The following is a 17,252-nucleotide window of genomic DNA, read 5'->3' as shown; positions in this document are numbered from 1 at the left end:
GACACACACACAAGATGATGATGATGCTTATTCGCTGCTGCATTGGCTACTCCATCCACCATTGCGCTTTGCAAAACTTTGGCGACTTTTCACGGTTCTCGGTCGTGAAAACAGAAGCTACACAGCCCCTCCCTCTTCCCTCTTCCCATTAAACCCCGCCACCAAAACTCTCTCGTTGCTTTTATCCATTCATGCTTGCGCTGTGATTCCGTGTCTCTTTTTCGCTTTCGCCTTGGTGAATGGGGTGGTTTAGGGTGGCTGAAAGTGGGGAAGGGGTTATTGCTCTTCGCTTTTCACAGCTGCCCTTCATCCCCTATCTGCTCTATTCGATGATGATGGTTGCGAATTTTTTCGCGAGCTATCATTCTCTTTCCGATTTTTATCCGCTCGCCATTTCGTTCTCTCACTCTCTCTCTCTCTCTCTCGTTTTGATACTCGTTTGGGGCACTGTTGGGGAGTGAATTTATTCTTTCTTATCGTGATTTTTTTGTTTGCTTCGTGTGTAGAGGGTTCCCTGCGAGCCGCATAGAAAGAGAGATCGAGTGCCCCTTGAGCCTTTTGTCTTTTTCAACCAAAGAAAACACATTTTCAACGCGCGTCCACGACTTGGGCAAGGAGATCGTTTCCCGTACAATCGATTGCACCACGGCATCATGGAGGACCGCGGCCATTACCTTCCCCGTGTACTGAAATCGTGATATTGTTGAATGGAATTCAACATCTCTCTCTCTCTCTTGCTCCTTCTCTCTCTCTCTCTCTCTCTCTCTCTCTTGCCCTCTAGGTAAACAAAGGGTTTGTTGTCGCTGTTGCTAGGCTAACTAACACCGACATCGTAAAGGAGCGAATCGCCCCTGCAGAGACATACAGACGTCACTCAAGGCCATACGTATGGCCACAGCTGGTACAGGGGAAGGTGTTGCTTTCCATTAAGTATCATTTAGCGAAAAATAGGGAATGTATCCCAGAGCAAGTCATATTAAACGAAACATAACACCACTAAATAGCTCAATTAACTAACGCTTGTTACGACAAATGTAGCACCGTTTATTTGCAATACATTCCAATCACTATCAGGCATTTGTAATCGCTGACTTCGGTTTCTCTCTCCCTCTCTCTCTTTCTCTCTCCCCAACGAACGAACAATGAATGCAGCCTAGGGCAAGTCTTGCCGATAAAGAAGGTTGACATTTTATTCATAAATGTTTCAAAGATCAATTACAAGCGTGCTGAAATCTATCGGAAAATCCTTCAAAATACAGCATGCATCCCTCGAAATTTTGTAGTTTGCTATTATGGAAAACATATATTTACAAAAAAAAAAACCAACCAAACATATATAATAAACACTAATACACAGATACCATTTGTATGCCGTGTATTCAGTGTCAAGGGTTTATCGCCCGGTTGGTCGGTCGATAAGTTTGGGTTGGATGCCCTGCTTCATTGCGCGGCTCTGACTGCAAAAGCTGACTGCATTCAAACTGAATGAGACACATTATTTTCACCTTCACAATATCACGATTCGGTGTGTGATGCTTGTCAGCGTGTGTGTGTGTGCTAGTGATTGCTTATCGTTTTGTAAATAACCGCACATAAACAGCATAAGCATCCCAACGTTCAGGCCGAACGAGACACACACAGACATCGAGGGAAATAATAAAGGCTCGATTTATCGAGCAAACGAGTATTTGGACGGACCAGTTACACATCCATCACTATTGCCGTTTTGTAGAGACAATAAGTTGCCATCTTTTATGCAGAACCTCATAACATCTAATACGTATGTTACACATACACACATCAGTTCAGCATCATTTCCCACAAACGAGATCGCCTTAACGAGCCAATAGAGCGGAGATCTCTGTACTGCAAACAATAAGACTTCTCTCCCGGTCAAGTGTTTTTCATCCCTCCGGCTACAAGAACAAACACACAAGGGCTGTTGTTTCAACGCTGCCCTCGCCGTGGGTTTCGGGGCTGCTGACGAAATCATTCCACCTCCTTCACCAAGCCATCAATCTTTCCGCGTGTACCATCATCGCACCAAGCACCGCACGTATCGATTGATGCAGATAAAACAAACAACACAACGGTGGTGGTAGAGTTGTTTTAAGGTCTAAACGAAGCAGAAACGTGTGCCGTTTTTTTTTTTTTGGCAAACGCAGATTTAGCAGCTGCTGATTATGTTCTTTACACATACATTGCTGTTTACACCGTTCGGCAACAGAGAGAGAGAGAGAGAGAGAGAGAGAGAGAGAGAGAGAAAGAGAGAGAGAGAAAGAGAGAGAGAGAAAGAGAGAAAGAGAGAGAAGAGAGAAGAAGAAGAGAGAGAGGAGCTTATTTGGTGTGCATCAAACACATACCACCACAATGTCGTTGCGTTCAACCAGCCAAGTAAAGCCCACAATACACTCAAACCGGATACAGAAAAGGAGTTGTTTCGTCGCTTTTTTTTAAACCTCCCAATATTTGGTAGGACACAACGCTTCGTACAACATGATACGTGGTTTGTGTAATTTTTACTGCCTGTTTCATCAGCAGCTTGCACCAACAACCGAACACGATAAAGGGCGTTTCGATTGGACACGATTGATAGCAAATCATTCTGCTTATCGGTGTCCCGGACCATTGACAGCTGTCATATGGCGGCACAAATACGTCGTGATTCAAACGGGGGTTGGTGTCATGCAACGCTTTTATCGTAAATTGCAAAGAAAAATGTAACTAAACAAATCAAAAACGACCGTCTCAGACGATTCATATCGCACCATCTTCGACCGCGACGACTACCAATCCACACCACAAACCAGCAATGCAATCAATGAATACAATGTTGGAAATAGATGAATGAAAACGACTTCACCACACCATGCCATGTGGGTGGTGGCGGAGCAGGTAGGGTGGTGGTGCTTTCTCAAAAATAAAAGCACGAAACGTTTAAAAGCAAGGCACGAAGAAAAACCACGCTAGAAACAATTCGGAAAGCGCGAAGATAGCTGCTGGAGCTCCCTTGGTTGCTGTTGCTGGTGCGCTACACTACTGCCCACTCCTCGGCACCTGCCAGCCTGCGTCTTGGCTGTCCTTTTTTTTCAAGCGTGAACACCGGCTCGTGTATGTTGTGTTGTGTGTGATGAAAAACACATGGCCGTCGAGAACTGTTCCCCGTCGCAGACAGTTTGGAAGTGGATGGGTGGGTGGGTTGGTGGGTTGTAGTAGCAGGGAGGCGGCGTTCGCCGCTGTATCGCCACAACCCTGCGAGTGTTTCAGTATCGTCTTTGGGTGTTGTGGGTGTAAGTGTGTGTGTTTGTTATGTGTTCATTGATAATTTTGCTACGAGGCACACACACACACACACGTGCGTTGCCACAAGACTATAACAGTCGTTGGGTATAAGAGGTGAGGGGTTTGTGCACCATCGTTTGTAGTAATATTAATGTTAGATCAAATGGGTACAGAATAGTGATGGGATAAATGAATCTCAATCGAATCGCAATCCTAATCCCAATCCCAATCAGAATTCCAATCGAATCCCAAACGAATCCCAATCCCAATCGAATCGCAAACGAATCCCAATCGCAAAGGTATCTTTTAGGGATTCAAATCCTACAAGCGGGATCCGATCCGATCGAATCTTTCTAGGGATTGAATCTTCAAATCTTTCAAATCCTGAATCTCCCAACACTAGTACAGAAGCACCCATTTAATGATTTTGTTTATTATTTCGTCTCATTATAATAGACTTATTTAATTATTGCTTTCCTAAGATGACATTTGATTTATTGTGCCCATGTTTGCCAATTTATAGTCACCCATGGGAATGCCTTTTTACCCCTTTGGATTAGATCCAACATGCGCCACACACAAAGAGCGTGGGTGATCTGTCTGTACGACGTGCGATGATTAATTCTAATTATTGTGCAAAATAACCCCCCGGCGCATTGGAGAACAGTTTAAGGTTCATCCCATGATGGCACGATCTGCAGCACATCACGCGATGATTCACACAATCACCCAATGCTACACACAAATCAAACTGTTCAAAACGACGTAATAGTGAAATCTCTCTAAGGTGAATCTTCAAGGGACCGTCTGCTTAGAGAGATATTCTTGTAGAGGAAAACTAATGAAGAAAAAAATGGCATCCTTTCACCAATATTTTTGAGAACTGTCACCAAAAAAAAATCGTCTTAAAGAATTTCGTTAGAAGGAATTTTTCTTGGAGAGACATAAAATGTATGCAATATGACGGGACCATCAAAATCTTCATCGTAAAGAAACAGTTCTTCTTGAAGATGCTACACCTCAGAGATATTTCACTGTGCCTACTATAGGCTCTAAATGAGATGCAATTGAAACTGATCTCCCCTGCCATCCGACTGCCTGGACGAGGTCGGATGAAAAAGGAACGCCCAAAGAATCCAAAAAAAGCAAACGAAAAAGTTCCACCACCGGGTTCAACACCACTGGGAAATACGTTTGTTCTTTGTTCGGGGAAGGTTGGTACATTGATGAGAGCGAACCTAATAGTTGGTATGTCGCTCGCAGCGCTTGGGGTGATGCCGCACTGGAGGAAGCAAACGATGATCTATATTACTTCCAACCTTCATTCAAATTCACTTGAATTATGTGCTAGCTTTCGGAAGGATTTTTGAATGTTTCGCAAATTGTTAGTAACGGTGTCGCGTTTTTTTTTATTTGATGAAAATTTGTGAAACGAACAACAACATAAAGCTAATGTAAAAAAAGACTTCATATCCCGCTATGATTCACTGGCATTGCAAATAGCAGTTACCAATAGAGGATCGAGAGGTAAATGGCACCCGGCTGTAGAAGTGCTTGCCCTCGCTCCTCTATCTCCGACCTCCCCTTTTTATTGACCAATGAAAGTGAGGCATCCCCGGGCGCTACGGACGGTTGGACACGCGCGCAGGAAAGGGTTGCGAGATCAATCGATCACACACAGGCACACATCAAATGGGACGATGATGTAACGTCATTAGAAGTCATTCTCGTTCTCGACAAAACCCTCGTCGCCATCGTCGTCAATCGCCACAACAGAGCGCCACTCTCCCACACCCCGCCAATGGCAATGAACCGTGGCGACCTCGTGCGCCGCTTAACACACTGTTCCGGTGCGACCACACCATGACAGTTATGAGTCACTTGGGTGGCATATTATACACGCCGATGTGTAAATTAGCATATGCATTTGTCCTGTGTTTTTCCTTCCTTTTCCAATTGTTTGTTTTTTTTTTCAATATAATTTTGTGACTTTTAATTCCATACAGTGAAATAATGAACCCGCTTGGGTTGGTGGTGTTCCAATAGAGTCAATTTATGAACTACGGACGGAGCGCGCGCCAGGGAGAATGGGTTAAATTCTAGCAAACTCAATTCAACACTGGGCGGAGGTAGGCAAACATTATTGTAAAAGTTTGACATTTGATGAATGGTATATTCACACAAGACAGAACGGTTTCAGTATGGGCAAGGGCGCACAGGCGCGATGGAGAAATTGACACATTTCCGAGAAGGTTCCATAGTTTATTTACTGCTTCACCTGATAACAGGCGCAACTTTTGACGACCAAGTAGGCTGGCTGTTGGTAGAGACGCACCATATTTCCGGCAATCTGCATAGGCGGAATGGTTCCGTAGGACGTTGGTGTAAAGTAAATATCAATTTTCGACCCATTATTCGCACAAGCGCATCCCTTTTTCTCCGAATGCCAGTCCCCGTGAGTGTCACCTTTGCGTCAGTGGCCAACCAAGCATAAATCAGCTCATCAGAAATGCTACCCCACCGCGCCCCGTACGGTGGGGAAGAAACCATTCGGAGCCGCCGAAAAACCGTTCGCGCGCGTCAGTTGATCGTGGAGCAAAATTATATTGCGACCTTTGCCACGCTGGTTCCAAGAAACACACGCCCTACAACAACACACACTCTCTCTCTGTCGGTGCTAGTGATAGGCAAATAGCTACTCCGGGGGAGGATGTATTCGGTGGTCCACAACTAAACCCAGCAGCAGCACCATGGGTACGGTCGGCCACGCAAGCAAATGTGAAAACGGTTGCCTAACACAGCGTTGCCGCGGATGGGTGGGTAATCGCCCAAACAAGCGCACCTATTTATAGCACATTTGAGCAGCAGCTGGCACAGGTAAGAGCGAAAAACGCATTTCATCGATTGAACAACCCCTCCCCCGGGGAGGTTGAGCGGTTGTATCGATGATCGAACTACGAACTTTTTTTTTCATCAACGCCACCCATTCGACGCAGCGGCGTTGTCAGCGCAAACGCAAAGCAGCAGCAGCAGCAGCATCAACATCATCGTCATCAAGCAGCACAGACAGGATGTCGTCTCCCATAGTAACCGGTGCTTCCCATAGGGATCACCCATATAGGAGGTAAAAGCAAGCGAGGAGCGGATTCAAATTGGTATTTTTAGATCTTAACGATGATAGGAAAATTAAATCCTACCTTCATCAAACACCTCCCTACTCGCTCTTGTTTTTTTGGTGCACACCAAATGGACATGGACAACAAAAAAACGCATCGCTAATCGTGCTCCTAGATGTAATTCACTTTAATGCGCGAGCGATTTTGCTTTAATCAACTCCGCATAGAAACAAACACGAAATCCCGTACCGAAGTGGATGGCGGTGGTAGTGATGAGGTGGATTTACTATCCTCGCATTAAGTAGCAATAAACGAGCGGTAAGCTACATGATAACTACACAAACACACACACATACACACACAGTCACACTTCACAGTCTATTTTGGGGAGCATACTCCATTGACAACAAACCCCTCCCCGGCGCTAAACGATCAATGATGATGCTCGGCTATGAAAGGGGTTAGTAAAATCAAGGTTTTATACACTCCCAAATGGGAACCGGTAAGTGGGGTTGAGGGAGGGTGTGGGGGCAGAGCTCATGATAAACATTCGATTCCGAACGACACTCGGTGCGCTAACTGTAGTTGTTGCACCGCGACGAAAACCAAATCCAACATTAAGCTTTGCACGTCGATAAACGTCGGTACTAGTGATGGGTAAAAAGTTGAAAAAAAAAGCGGAAGTCGACTGCGAACCGACTCCGGAAGGTAGGTCCGACTAGCTTTATCCGGAGACGTCACCCGGAGTCGCCTGGAGTCTTGCGGAGTCGGAGTTGACCGGAGTATAATCGCTATTCTTAGAAAGAATGGCCTATTTTCGAAGTGCACACTGACACTGACTCCGACTTCAGTATAATTCTAATTCTGGTCAACTCCGACTCCAATTTGATTCTTATTCCGGTCGACTCCGGACGACTTCAACTCCAGCTCTAGTGGTTCCGATTTTGTCGAAGTCGGATTCGGACTACCAATAACCGAAGTCAGATCGAAGTCGTGGGTGCAGAGAGCACATCACTAGTCGGTACACGCTGTGATTGACAACGACAACGAAATCCAATAGGAGTAGCGTTTTTGCTGTTTGTTGTTGTGAATGTTACACGGTAACTCTCTGGGTGAGGTGTAGTACTCTGACGGTTTCAATCCATCAGCAAAGTTCGATTGGTCGGTACAGCATTGTGACTAGCATACATATGTATATTCCACCCACATACATACTCATTGGGGTTGATGATTGCACACAAATCTTGTCTCGCACACACACACCCACTACCGCTGGGAGGGAGGATTCAGTCAATCATTCGAGTTGCTATGTGGTTTAAATCAAGTACCACACACACACACACACACACACACACACACACACACACACACACACACACACACACACATTTATATCACCGGTTAGTATTCCGTGGGGATCGGTGCTTGAGTAGAATTGTACACGGTGAGTGAGTCGCGCTTCTTCATCGATTTGTAAACAATCCAACCGGATAGGGGGTAAGCAACGGTAAGCTACTGATGCTTGAAGGAGTAGGGTAGGTGGTGAGCAATGCCACACGATCGGACCAGTTCCGTTTGACCCAATCGTACCAAAGTGCAGATGCATGTAAACAAATCTACATCTAAGCATTTTAAATAACCTTGAACATCAAGCGAGATTTGTTCTTCGGGCGACTTTGTTAACAATTGGATTTTGCTATTATAGTTGTATTGCTTCCTGTTAGTAAGTCTTTTATCATGTTTTATTAAAACAAGCAGGATAATGAAAAGAAGAAGAAAACTGCGAATGATTAGCTCATTTCTTGTGTGAGTTGGAGTAAGATTGATTACAATTAAAGGAAAACCACCACCAAGCGACGAACGGACCTACGACCTATTAACTTCAGTGCCTAAATGTTTGATAATATGCTCATTTGCTAGTGGCCAAACTTTGTTTTTATACTGCATTGACAGCATTGTCGTATTTCTTTGACAAACATTTTTGAATTCGCCACAAATTGTTAGCTGAATTTTAATTTTATGGACTGTAATTAACCACCCGATTCAAACAAGCTGCCACGTCTACACGTACAGTAGCGGTCGTTGAATACAATACAATAAAAAAGTCACACTTCTACCAAATATGATGCAAATTTTCATTTTCAAACAAACGGTAGCACGCAAGATTTGCAGAGTTGATCTTGCAGAAATAATACATCTACTCGCAACAGCAAACGGCCGTGCTAATTCCCGTTCTAATGATGGGCAATTTAGATGAATCACTGAACCGGCTACAGCATTCCCTGCATAGGCAATTAACACATACTCACCGCGCGGCTACATGAGGTGAAATATACAGCGAAATGAACTATTTGACAGGCGAAATATCTGACAGGTACAGCAAAAGGGTTGGGGGAGACACAACATCCGCTTTCGAAATTTACTTAAAAATAATATCTTCTTAAGCAGAACATTCCCTAATTGGAAGAAATTGTAAAAAATTGACGAAGTACTGGATATTGAAGTTATTCAATGGATTTAGTTACGATTTTGTGCACGTTATTTGTTTACATTGCACATCAGCTGGTTGCTGTGAAGCATTATCCGTCAGATATTTCGCCTGTCAAATAGTTCATTTCGCTGTATATTTCACCTCATGTAGCCGCGCGGTCAGATAGAAGAAAGAATCATGAGAGGAGAAAAAAAAGCACTCAATACACCCTGAATAGAACAAGGGAGCAGGTCGGTCCGGTTGTCCATGGGGAGGATGGAAATTACGTTTGGTGGTAATAGCATTGACAAACCGACATGACACTTCGAACAAAATGAGCTTCAAAAATTGTCTCCTTATTTCAAATGAAAATACGTTAAACACTAGCGCCATCTCTATAATGATTCGCTTACTACACTGACACAGAGAACAACCTGCTAAATTCCCTTTTTGTTTTTCTTGACAAAATTCCAATGCGTATTGTTTTATGTACTTCTCACATCTTTTGCATTGATTTGGAAACTTATAAAATGATTTTCCTGGGTGTTTTGTCCAATAATTCTCACAAAATCGTGCCTCAAACTTCCTTCGCAATTTGTATTTAGAAAAGTTGTTTACATCGAAGCAGCTGTGAGCAGAGCTTACTTTGACATAAGTGTTCGCCTCACTGGTAAATTACAGTACTTTCGTGTGGGACACTTTTGTAACGCCAGTGTCACGTCGGTTTGTCGGTGGTAATAGTATCACAATAAACACACAGAGCAGCAGTAGCAGTAGCTGATGGGAAATTCTAATTCGAATCCGACATCATTTCTGTGCCGGCTACGTCATCAGGCAAACAGAATCGAACGTTATGCACAAGGAAAATAGTCACACTTCCCACAAACTACGTTGCTGCCCCCAACTGGACCGCTGTAGTGGCATAGAACGCGTTTTTGTTTTCGGTCAGCAAAATCAGCAAACACAAAATTATAGAAGAAATCACAAATGTCACGCTTCAAACTATACAAGCGCATTAAGCGGTAAAAGTAAAACAACAGAACATTGTACAACACAGAGCGCAAGGCGCAAGGGGAGGGGCTGGGTTAATGAACCAAACAGCAAGTTCTGTCCCCCCCCAGCGTTGTTGATCGGCAAACGAAATCGTAAATTGATTCTTGTTTTGCGTTTGTACACGTTTGTAGAACAAATAGCTCAACATGCTTGTTAGCCGAATAAATACAATAAAACTACACAACTTTGTGGGTGCGTGCATTTTTTTTCCTCCTTCTTCTTCTTCTTCTTTTATAGCCACCCCTCTTGTTCTTGTTTTTGTTGCTGCTGGTGCTGCACACTGCTTGACAAGTGTTCGGACAACGATTTTGTCGATCGAAGCAACCGGCGGCGACCGTGTGGTTGGTGGCTGGGGAAAAAGGCCACAAAACAGGGGCGGTTCGCGGTGGTGCACTATCGATTACAAGGAAGAGGGAGGGGGGGGGGCAGGCGAAATGAATCGAAAAACAATAAGCAGACGACGAACACACCAAACTACATACATACAAAACGGCACACGAAACCGGCCGGGATGTGCAGGGCCGTCTGGGAGAAGGAGGAGGCTCAGGCGAGAGAATAGAAGGTGGAGGAAAAGCAGGAGTACTATCAGTGCAGCGAGGAAAAGTTAAACAAAACGGTCAAAGTAACCCGAACCCCCGCTAATCGTTGTAGCTGTGTGTGTGTGTATGCTTGTAGATTGTAAAACGGCAATTTTGCTGCTTTTTCATGAAAAGACACAAAAAAAACTGAGTTCATACAGGGACCGGTTGCAATGGGTGTAAGAGGTAGCACCGTGGGTGTGGGGGAGTTGCGGACGAATTCGCTGTTTACGGTTTAAGAAATGTGGTTAAAAAAAAGGGAAGCAAACGCAAAAGCAAGCTGGAAGGTGGAAGTGGTTTGGGCCAGCAAAAATGGTGCCCCGTGCAGTGTCGATGTGTTGTGCTCAGTTTGTGTGTGCGTGTGTCGCTTCCCTGGAAAAGGGCAAATCAATGCACATTTGACGGTTGATGGTTTTCGCTGTGCGTCGCCGTGGTCGATGGTACAGAACACACACACACATACACACGGTTATCATCAACATTACTAAAAAACATAATGCTCATTTATTCAAATGCAGTGGGGGAGGGTTGAATTGCGATTTTCCAGCAAGCTTTCCCCCTTTTTTACCGAGCGACCCCCGTGGGTGTTCCAGGGATAAAGCACTTCATTTCCTTTTTTTTGGTTCATTCTGAGTGGTCGTCGTCATCGGAGCAGTGTATTGGTGTGGAGCAGAGATGGTAGCATGGATTTGGTCCCAGCAAAAGCTTTTATGTTGCTTTATGCTGTGTCGGGCCCTAGCCGTAGTGTTGTAGATGAAAACACACGCCGAGAGCTACCAGCGAGCAGAGCTCGAAGCTAATGAAACGACCGTAATCGACCGTTTTGAGCATGTTGCCCGGCAATGTGTGGGGGCGGACAGTGGATACCAGCCAGCCAGCCAACGAACCAACAACAGCAACAACAACAACCAACAATTGTGGAGCTTCTCGTTTGCGAGCGATGTTGTTCCGCTGGTAGTGGCGTGGAGTGAGCTCAAACACACATACACGCGGACGCTAGGGGTTCTGTGGTGCTCTTCAATTCATTGATTGGAAGTTATTTTCCAACGCACTCGGGAAGCTACTCAACTCCTCCCGTCCATTCTCCCTTTATAAACACAACCCGTTTGGCAATGCTATTGATGATGCTGTGCACCTCTCTCCCCCCCCTCTGTCATACGTTCCTTCAACCGATGGGGCGTTCGGTGTCGTTCTTGGAAAAGCTACGGGATTGTGCTAGTAACAACAGCAGCAGCAGCAATAAAAGCAACTAGCAGCGCGGCAAAGCGCGACAGTGAACGTTTATACACAAAAACAAAGAAGAGGGGAAAACGAAAAGGAAAGAAAGACAAGTGAAGAAAAAAAACACACACACATAATAAAATACAACTCCACATCACGTTTAGAGAACATGATTCTCTTTCTAATTCTCTTTCTCCTCTCTCTCTCTCTCTCTCTCTCACACACGCTCCTACTACGTTCTTCGTCGGTTCGAAATGATGACATTGCTCTGAACCTGGGCTGCCCAATTCATTGTGAACCTAGGACGGGAGTGTACACGCGGTCGGCATGGAGAGCAGCATGAAGCACAACTCCATCCCAACATCAAGGGGATGGGGGGAGGGGGGGGAGGAGGAGGAAGGTACGTACCACCCCACATGCAGGCGAGTGCTCGGAGAATGTTTTTCAAAAATGAGAAAAGCAAATCGAGAGAGAGTGGGAGAGAGAAACCGCGAGCTCCGATGATACGAGAGGCTGCGCGCGTGCGTCCGTCTAGAAACGCGACACTGAGACGCACACACACACGCACACACGCACTTGGTTGCAAACTTTTAGTGTCCAAAAACACTAGTAGCTTCTGGACTAGTAGCTGTCAAATTCCGGCCTGCAATTGTCAAAATATGGTCATTCGGGGGATGTTGGAATGTTGGAAGCCATTTCTACACCCTGAACGAGCTGGAGGGGCCACCCTTTGAGTGCTGAGTGTTTGGTTGGATCGCGAGAACTGTCAAAAAAGGACCTGCCACGACCTGTCAAACAGTTTACAGAACCCTGCCTGCTGATTTGCCCTGAACAGCCCTGTTGCGCTCTTGTGTGGTGTGTGTTGTGCACCACTGCACCATTTCCATCGCCTGCTAGAAAGGAAAGGAAACGTCAATGAACTGGGTCCCAAAACAAACGCAACGAATGTGGTAGGACACAATCATTCTGTTATCAGCGGGATTGCCTACAAACGTTGTTATAATATTACAATTTTCCCAAAATCTACACATGTTCGATCAGTCGGCTCCTTCCTGACACCAGGTTCTGCAACATTCCGATGGCCGTCAAACGAACGCGTGTGGAGCAGTAGGGAGCGTACGTGTAATAGCAAACACACAAACTGCTCGTCGGGTCATGGTATCATCCATTATCATGTGTTCCCACCACCACACATAGCAAGAAGAACACTTTATCCTTTTGGCTTGTCAAACATCATTACTGTCATCATCGTCATCACCATCGTTCGCCTCTTATCCATCAACTACTTCTTTCTTCATCTAAAATAAGCATAATCGCACGTAGCGAGAGAGCTACACCTCCTTATGCGCTGTTTATTGGTACGCACACGGGGCGATGATGATGATGATGATGATGTTGGCGGCGGCGATGACGATGATGATGCTCCATCATCAAGAACGCAGGGAAGACGCTGCTAATCATGGGAAAATTCCAACGAATTCTCAAATGCGTGACCGATACACGTAACCGTACCGTTTTCGCTGCGTTCGTTCATTGGTGTCTGGCGTACACACGCGTACAGGAGAGCGAAAGAAAGAGAGAAAGGGTGCGCATGAGAGAGAGAGAGAGAAAGAGAGAGAGAGAGAGAGAGAGAGAGAGAGACGGCGAGATGGAGCGTAAATGATAATTCTGGTTCTACATGGCATACGTGTGCGTGTTTGTATCAGTGTGTTGTGGTTTTTTTTTGTGTTCTGCTGTGAGATGTGAAGTTCCACGATGCAGAATTTTCGTGTGTATGTGGAAATAATACGGAAAACACAAACATGAAGAACGCAATCCACCACACGGTGCAGACAACGGGAAGTTATGAAATTTGTGCAGTATGTAATACTGTTAAAATAAATTATAATCAGAACAACACTGGAATGAGCTGAAACTTACCTGGGCTTTGAACAATCGATTCCCGATAAATGGAAGCTTCAATGATTTTGGGGCTTCAAAATGTAGGGGTGGGGGGCTGCTTAATTCTTAGTACGTCGGTTCATCGCTCCAAAAAAAAAACACACACCTTTCCACACCGGAGTGTGTGTAATGCACATCATTTGAGGACTGTCTTGGGAGACGGTCCAACCAACACACATCGCACCAACAAAAAAAAAAAACCTCCTGCCTCTCACATGCCCCGATGCTTTCTCACGGCACAGCGACGGGGGTACTACAGCGGGAGTGGATTTAATGAACGGGCAGCACACAGGAATGTTACCAAGCGCGAACACACAATCATCATCATTCACGTCCACACACACACACACACACGCGCGCGCACTATAGATGAAGCGAGGACGGTGAGCGAAAGAACGGCGCGGGGGACTCGAAGGAGACTGAGAAAAGAGCAGCCAGTCAGTCAGCCAGCCTACCGCGAGAACGCACAAACAAACGCGAACACGGGCCCTGCATGGTCTGTGTGTGTTTGTGTGTGTTTGTGTGTGCGCGCCTACTACACACCGTTGATGATACTGGTTGCTAGCTGCTAAGCGCTGCCCGTGCAAGCACAGCAACCCCGCGCCTGTGTGTGTGTGTGATTGTGTGTCTTATTCTTCTGCTTGAAAAACAAGTTCCCGTTGCGCTTGCAAACGGAATGAAGAAAGAAAGAAGGGAAAAAATAATACACACAGGCATACACACACACACACACACGAGCGAGCGCACGCTACACACAAAGAGCTGGGAGGGATGCAGAGAGTGTGTAGGCTCGCTCTGTGTGTGCCGTTTTGCTGCACAAGTGGACAAGAACATTCCATCCACTATCGCTGCTGTTGCTTCCTCCCCCCCTTACAATCCCCTTTTTAACGATGTGTATGCGTGCCTGTGTTTGTGTGTGTGTGTGTGTGCGTCCGCTAGAGCTCAAATATGCTCAAAGAAATCTATCCGGTTTTCGTCCACTTCTACCACAACCAGGCCCAGGCTACTTAGTTTTGTTTCAGCCTGCTTCTTTTGCTTCTCCGTTCTTCGTCCGTTTGACCCCCATCCTTCCCTTCCTCCCCCGTTCAACAGCCCGTCTCATTGATCTCGTTTTCTGCACTTTATCGCAGTTGCTTCTTTTGTTTTCACTGCTGCTGCTGCTGCTGCTGCTGCTGGTTGTGAAAGAAAGCCCACGCACGCACGCAAATGCACATACACACCTACGCACAGGGGGTGCTGTCACGCTGCAAACTGCTCCCTTACACACCTACGCACACGGTGGCTCCGTGCACCAACACGAAACTTATCCGGAGTTTGGGACGGTGGTTTCTTATTATTTTCACGACACCCCCGCGCTTGGGGTGGAGCACATACATACATACACACACACGCAGTGACACGTATTTTTCTTCCCCCCCGCGAGGTACGCTAACCTCAAACGCTGCTCTCTACACCGTACCGATTGATTTCCTGCCAGCGGGCGATTGCAATTCACAAAATTCTACCACGTTCTACACCCTCCCCCTGCATTTGCGCCCACACCAGCATGGGTGGGTGGCTGAGTGTATGAGTGTGTGGTATTTGGTCACTGCAAGCAAAACACTCGACGCGATACGCGGCACACACGCGAAGCACACTGCTAGAGGTAGCGCACAGCACTGACCGAGCAAGAGGAATCACTGCACGGCGACACAGAGATACGATACACACAGTGTGAGAGTGAGTGAATGAGAGAGAGAGAGAGAGACAGAGAGAAGGAGCGAGAGCAGGTTTGCTGCTTCTGCTTTGGGCTGCTGTGCGTGCACCGCGCGCGCACACACATTCGCAAAGAGAAAGAAAACGGTGTAGACGGTGGTAAAGGTGCGCGTGCTTACGCGCCTGCCCGTGTATTGGTGTGTTCGAGAGCACCACTGTGTGCCCGTTGTCATTCCGCCCGACACCTGCGTAATGATGGATGGGTCACCCCTTTCCATTCAGTCGCGGTCGTGCATGTTGTACAAAGATGATTCGTGAGTGAAAATCACACAGACACACCGTTTCTCTCTTTTGCTCTCAGTCTGTCTCTCGCACACACGCGGCTCGTTATCATGCCCGGACTCTACCGTAAAGTGCAGTAACGCACACCACGAATAACACGGAACGGGCACCAATATACACCACACACCCACACCCACAACACACACACACGGGCACAATGAGCAGAAGAAGTACGACAGAGATGCGGGCATTTAACGTGCCACTGTTTTCAACACTCTGAGTAAATTGCACTTTACGAAAGCAGCAAAAGATGCTCGTGGGTTTTCCACCTAGCGACCCAAAATGCCAAACACATACACAAACGCTTTTGGACCACTTCTTCCTAACTTCTTTTGCACACCACTGTAAAGGTGAGCTGAGGGCATACGGGAGTAGGCATTCGCCTCCAATTCAATCCTACTTCCTGCCTAAGCACAACAACTCAGTGCAGTGCAGCTCACTAAACATTACCTTCGGCTCATTGGGCCAGATGGAGAACGTCTTTGTCGAACTAATTCACACAGAATAATGGCACACTAGGCACAGCGCCGAACGCAAGACGAATCCGTGTGTTTTCCTTCCGTGCTCACTGTTTATTTTCTCCGATCTGTCAGACGGTTTAGCGTGCGAGGTTGAGCGCTTGACGTTTCGCTTGACGCCCGCTGTCAGACTGGGCTGACGTTTGGGCTACTGTCGATCCGAGCCGACGATGGACGGGAGTTGGTTGTTTGCGCTAGCGCGCAATAGATGTCGCTAGTGCGGTGCAATAATTTCATGCCACGTGGGAAATTCCGTTTGAAATTTTGGTTTGAGAATGAAAAAAGAACATGAAATACGCGAATCGGCGTCAGTGGAATTGTTGTAATTGTTAATTTGTATGGAAAAGGTGTTTATTCTACCAATTTAAAGGTTTAAATATTCGTTAACGATGTATTGAAATCATTGTAGAAAATATTGTCAATTTAAAACCGGATCGTGTACTGTTTATGATTACCATACTTTGAAACTTGATTGACTAGTTTTACCTTAAATCATTCGTACATCTGTATCTCTGTATTTGGCTAATTATGAATCTATTCTCCAAACAGTTTAATAACAAACCCATAGAGGAGCACAATGTGGAAAAATATACATTTTTAGTGAAAAAAAAATAGCACATCAATCAGCATCAATTGCTGAAACGAAAGCTTCCATCGGATTTACAGTGCAGCTCTTAGTATGGCGAAGCCAAACTACGCTTTACAGCACAAAGCAGAAAAGAGAATTCACAGCTCACCCGACCCATAAGAACAGATGACACCAAAGACGACCAACAGAAAGAACCAACTTTCCATAACTTTCTTTGCATGTTAATGCTGACCAAACTGTTTCCTTTTGTGGTATGATGCTGCAATAGAAGAAAAATAACATTGTCAAGAATCAGCTGGCTTAGTTCACGCCAGCAAAGAAGGGGATATCATGTTTCCAGCGTTTCCATTCGCGAACGTACCCTAAATTATGCACAAGCTGCCAAGAATCTCGCAATCTTGAGTCGCATGTCTCGAGACCACCGTGAACCGAATGCACGCTTCGTGT

General features: G+C 45.8%; 1 protein-coding gene across 22 annotated transcripts in view; it reads right to left on the bottom strand.

Annotated features, from left to right (window-relative positions):
* The window catches only part of LOC11175788 (putative transcription factor capicua), a 55,114-nt gene extending 38,831 nt beyond the window's left edge, over positions 1 to 16,283 (bottom strand). For 10 of the 22 annotated variants that reach the window (XM_061642418.1, XM_061642438.1, XM_061642439.1 and 7 more), the window contains exon 1: positions 16,149 to 16,283. The gene's annotated coding sequence lies outside the window, so the exon portion shown is untranslated. Of the gene's footprint in view, positions 1 to 13,640; positions 14,081 to 14,881; positions 15,341 to 16,148 lie in introns of those variants that run through there. The other 12 variants (XM_061642420.1, XM_061642419.1, XM_061642429.1 and 9 more) reach the window with 12 other exon arrangements.
* Between the last annotated feature and the right edge of the window lie 969 nt (positions 16,284 to 17,252).

Source organism: Anopheles gambiae, chromosome 2, assembly GCF_943734735.2.
Source record: "Anopheles gambiae chromosome 2, idAnoGambNW_F1_1, whole genome shotgun sequence".
In the NCBI taxonomy this organism is placed as follows: Eukaryota; Metazoa; Arthropoda; class Insecta; order Diptera; family Culicidae; genus Anopheles; species Anopheles gambiae.
Note: the sequence above shows the minus strand (reverse complement) of the source record. Positions and strands in the feature narration are given on the sequence as shown.